The following is a 6000-nucleotide window of genomic DNA, read 5'->3' on the forward strand; positions in this document are numbered from 1 at the left end:
GGCCAAAGGTGAAAGAAGTCATCATTATGAATTATGCTTTTCATCTTTTAATTGCTCACAGCATTCCCAACCTATATAAACTTCCTCGTCAAATGTTCTAATACACCATTATTTCTAGCATTGTTTTAGCACTCACATTGTAAAACTTTGTTGTACAATATTGAGAAATAACATAACTATGATTTTGAAAATGTATGAAATGTTGGTATCTTTCCTGTTCCTATACAAAATTAAACCACATCAAGGCAATTTTAACATGAGTATTTTTATTGAAAAAAGCAATTGGAATGGACTGAGTTTACCAAATAAACAAATAAAAAGAATTATTTAATACTAAGAATAAACCAAAAGATGATGTTTCTATTAGCTTTAAGATATATTGGAATTAGGTAATTACACATGCAAGCTCACATTTTTTTCTTCTCAATGGCCTATCATGTAACAAATACCTAATATAAACTTCATGTACCAGAGACAATCTCCTTTCTTAGGATACCTGTAAAGAAACTGGAAAGAAAGAGTTACTTTCTAATAGTAACAACTTTCCAGAGGAAATAAAGACACAAAATCCAAGTTGGATTTGTTAACTTTATTGAGGCCCATTTATTCACTAATATCAACTCATCCTTAATTTTGTTTGTCTATACATCATTTATTTGCTCACAAAGTGTACTCATTTTCTTAACATCTTATAACAATCATCATGAGTACACATGTACTATCACTAATCATATGAGTTCATATATTGTTCTACATTTTTAATATGACAGTTTATCTCTTCAGCAACTGAAAGATTTTTTTTACATTCCTCAGAGCATTTATATTAAAATTGAATGTAATGTAGTGCTCAACAAATAGTTTTTGAATAACTAACTGATTCATTCAACTGAGTGCATAAAAATGTTCCATAAATGTAATTGGTTTAATTGAATTGCTCATTCAGGGGAACTCTTCTTTCTCTTAGGTATCAAAGAAAAGTATAGTTTAACCAGAAATGTAAGTGTTCTTTGAACATAGTAGCTTATGTATTCTGAAACAAAAGACACTGTATATTCCTGTTATTACTATTAACAGTAGTGTACTTACTGTATACTAGGAACATAATAATAATAATAAGGAACAAAGTGCAGGCTTTAAACTGTTCATAGTGATTAATAGCAGTGGTCATAAAAGACTCAATTATAAGTTTCATTGAGAGCTGGTTAGGACTGATTATTGTGAATACACAGAAACATACTGTTTGCCTTTTTAACACAGAGCTTAGACATACAAATAATGACCTGAAAGATACTCACTTCTAAAATTGGGAACACAGGTTATGAAATACTGACAGTGATTGAAGTATGTGGAAATGTAGAAAAGGCAACCTATTAGTGGGAGAAGAGGGAACAAAAGTGACTAGAACAAACATTTGGAAGGTTTAGGTACTTTGGTGGTTGAATACGTGTATGATATTTTGTGATGCAAAAAGACAACATATATTTTTTAACTTAATAATAAAAGTGCTAGTATTTGACAAGCAAAATATCTTATACATAATGGTGTACATAATGATCATAAAGTCACAACTAGAACTGTAGAATTACAGGCAAACTATTAAATGTGAATAATAAATCAAAATTATTATTCCTTTCTATACCTTTTTAAATTTATATATGACAGCAGAATGCATTATAATTCTTGTTACACATACAGAGCACAATTTTTCATATCTCTGGTTGTATACAAAGTATATGCACACCAATTTGTATCTTCATACCTGTAATTTGGATATAATGACAATCACATTCTACCATCATTAATAACCCCATTCCCCTCCCTTCCACTCCCACCTCTCTTACCTATTTAGGGTTCATCTATTCTTCCCATGCTCCCTCTCCCTATCTCACTATGAATCAGCTTCCTTATATCAAAGAAAACATTTGGCATTTGGTATTTTAGGATTGGCTAACTTCACTTAGCACTATCTTCTCAAACTCCATCCATTTACCTGCAAATGCCATGATTTTATTCTCTTATTGCTGAGCAATATTCCATTTTATATATATATATATATATATATATATATATATATATATATATATGCCACATTTTTTATTCTTCATCTATTGAAGGGCATCTAGGTTGGTTCCACAGTTTAGCTATTGTTAATTGTGCTGCTATAAACATTGATGTGGCTGTGTCCCTGTAGTAGTATGCTGTTTTTAAGTCCTCTGGTTATAGACTGAGGAGAGGAATAGCTGGGTCAAATGGTGGTTCTATTCTCAATTTTCCAAGAAAACTCCATACTGCTTTCCATATTGGCTGCACCACTTTGCAGTCCCACCAGCAGTGTATGAGGGTACCTTTTTCCCCACCTTCTAGCCAACACTTATTGTTGTTTGTCTTCATAAATTTAGCTGCCATTCTGAGACCCAGAATAGCTAAAGCAATCCTTAGCAGGAAAAGTGAAGCAGGTGGCATCATTATACCAGACCTTAAACTATACTCCAGAGTGATAGTAACAAAAACAGCATGGTATTGGCACCAAAACAGGCTGGTAGACCAATGGTACAGAATAGAGAACACAGAGACTAACCCACAAAACTACAATTATCTTATATTAGAAAAAGGTGCCAAGAACATGCATTGGAGAAAAGATAGCCTCTTCAACAAATGGTGCTGGGAAAACTAGAAATCCATATGCAACAAAATGAAATTAAACCCATATCTCTCACCATGCACAAAACTCAACTCAAAATGGATCAAGAACTTAGGAATAAAAAGTTTCTTCTCAGCAAAAGAAATAATCTGTGAAGTTAATAGAGAGCCTACATCTTGGGAGAATATCTGTACCCCTCACACATCAGATAGAGCACTAATCTCTAGGGTATATAAAGAACTCAAAAAGCTACACACAAAAAAAATCAATAAATGGGCCAATAACCTGAACAGACACTTCTCAGAAGATATGCAATCAATCAACAGACATATGAAAAAATGTTCATCATCACCAGCAATTAGAGAAATGCAAGTCTATACCATTTTGATCCATTTCACAGGGAATTTCTCAGTTTAGTTTAATAGGTCAAATAATCTCTTATAAAACTTAAGTGCAATCCTGTAGTTTACAAGTGTTAGAAACAGACTTGTACAGATACAGAGAAAAAGATGCATGTAAAATAGGAAGAAATTAACATTTTTCAAATTCTTACTACATGGCAGTGCGTTAACACATATCCTCTCATTTTTCACATTAAATAAAATGAGATTATTTCCATTTACATTTACTCATATTTATAGTTAAAAATAATCTCCCACTATGCATTGGTACAGGAATTTAGCCCATGTTCTCCACACCACAAATCTTAAGGTCTTGATGATGTTTTGTACTACTAAGTGGAGAGTAGGCTCTGGGTGCTCCTGTGTCTGGTGTCCATGAAACACATTCTCTCACACAAAGATGGCGTCATAGACTTGAGTTCCAAGGTGATTTTATGTAGGTATCTGATTCGCTTGTTCAGAGCTCCCTCTGCACATATATGTAGTGAACAGGTTAGGTGTTGACTCAAGACATGGCACAAATGGTTAGAATCTTTTTTTTTTAATGGTAAATCCATTCCAAGTTCTAAACTGTTCTCTGAAGAATATCTAATTCTTTACCAGAGGATTGGCTATAAATAAATGGTATGGCTTTTGGGTAGGCAGTGGAGTGTTGTTCATTTTTGCCATAATATACCCATGAAAGTGCACAAAAATTATTGAATGGAACACCACATAGTGCAATCTCCAAGCTAATGTGAGCGTCCAGAAATGCCTGCCAATGCTATGTATATATTACCTATAATTTACTATGGTCCTCTATAAAAACAGTATTTAAGATCATGGCATTTTAGAGGTAGAAGGAATCTGATGTTTTCAGCTCACTCTCCTTCATTTGTGTGACATGAAAATAAGCCTGACATATAAAAGCCTTCAGTAAAGTAATAGACTCAAATAAAAACCAGTGGTATGTAGAACTTCATGTAGGAGGGCTGAGAAATACAATGTAGCTCTGTTGTCTTTTGCCATTATCTACTGAAAGGCACTATGGGTTTGTATTTACAAAGGTGGAAGATCAAATTATTTTCCAAAATAGGATAAAACGGATTGTTGATGAATGTTTTAGATCTCTGAAAGAAACCATTGGGTTCTGTAGAGTTCAAAAAGTCATACACTTAACTTCACTCTTACAGAAGTAATCCTAAAACATCTCTTAATAATTTTGTTAAGAATTTTCAAAGCATCAAATGAGAAAAATATGAATAAATTATAACAATAAATGAGCTCCAAAGAACAAATGTACATTAGTAAATTTTATACCAAATTATTTTTAATAGCCATGTGGAAAATCACTATAAAATGGCAATACTTCAGTTAGACAACCAGCACAGAAATTTGAGACTATTGGTGTTACAAGTTCTGCTACAGGCCTCATTGACCAAGATTTATGTGCACAGCCAGACTTTGTCAAGACAATAAATAGGTGCTCTGACTCTCCGACTTTCTTCTTGCAACAGGTGAAGCAAATACATCATCCTGCTATAAGAACAAATGGTAAGTAGTAACTCCTTTATTTCAAGATAAACATTTTTATGCCAATATATTTACAGCTTACCAGTGGCAAAATAACATAGTTAATAAATTTATCTGTGATTTTCAAAACTATTGATAAATTTTGCTGAGAGTAATTCTCTTAATATATTCTTTTAAAGTAAATATACAAGTGGATCTATTATTTCAGAAGCACTTTTATGTAACATTTTATTTAAATGACATATTTCATTCTAAAATTAGGAATTAATTAATTTCCACATATATGACTTTTGGAAACAATTATATTAGAACTATATTTAATAAAAAAGAAAAACTATGTTTATTTGTGTGCATACTTCCATATCAGCATTTTTTACAAATATGAACACATATAATTATGCATTAATACAGATATTATTAGAATGAGAAGTTATACTTGCTTATAGATTTAAATTGGTGAAAATAAAATCATAACTGTGATCTTGAGATAAAAAATGCTTTGTTAATTATTTTCAACATAAAATATAATTTACCCCATGAAATCCATGCAATTCAAAAAGGAAACAAAAAAGACTTTTAGACGTTTTCAATCAAGTCAATCTATTGAGGCAGCAATATTTATGTAAGTATCTAGTGTGGATATTTTATTTCAGGAGACAATTTTCACATAGAACTTTATATTTTGTGGAGAATCAGGAGTGATTCTGTAGAATATTAGGATACCCAAAGTTATCTAACGCTAACATAAAAGGAGTTACATATCACCAAAAGGAAGATTTTGCATTCAAGAAATATTTATTAATAATTTGTCCTGTATGGCTTTTACAGATAAATTTTTATAATTTTGACTTATTTTTGAAATTCTGATATAAATCTACTAGATTATGGTATTGATAAAATATTTTTTAAATTAGTAATTTAATATTTTGTTAGGATTTTTGCATTTTACTTATGCAATAGGTTTAAGTATCATATAATATCATGCATTAGACTACTATGCATTACTGTAATTCATTACCTCAGCCAGGGTGACTTCCTAAGGAAAAAAAGTTCATTGTGCTCACTGTTTGGGAGGTTCAAGGGAATGGTGCAGCTCTTTTCTATGCCACGTCATGGTGCGACAGCAATGTTAAAAGCCCAGGCTGGAGCTAGCAAAAACATTCTGTAACAGTAACTCAAAGATCCAGGTGAGGCCACACTCAGACTTTTATACCAACCCTTACAGGGCACTACCAATGTTGTATCAGAGTCCTACTGTTCCTTTTTGTAGGTAATGATCTCAAGTTATCTAAGGACCTCCCATTAGGCTCCAGAACTTAATGGTTGCACACTACCTATTCATACTGCCCCCCTAGGAGTCCAAGATTTCAGTACATGACGTGTGGTGAAGACAAAAATGATCAAACCATATCATCTTCATTATTTTAGCACTCAATTTCAGAGGCA

Source organism: Urocitellus parryii, chromosome 8 (genome assembly GCF_045843805.1).
Source record: "Urocitellus parryii isolate mUroPar1 chromosome 8, mUroPar1.hap1, whole genome shotgun sequence".
In the NCBI taxonomy this organism is placed as follows: domain Eukaryota; kingdom Metazoa; phylum Chordata; class Mammalia; order Rodentia; family Sciuridae; genus Urocitellus; species Urocitellus parryii.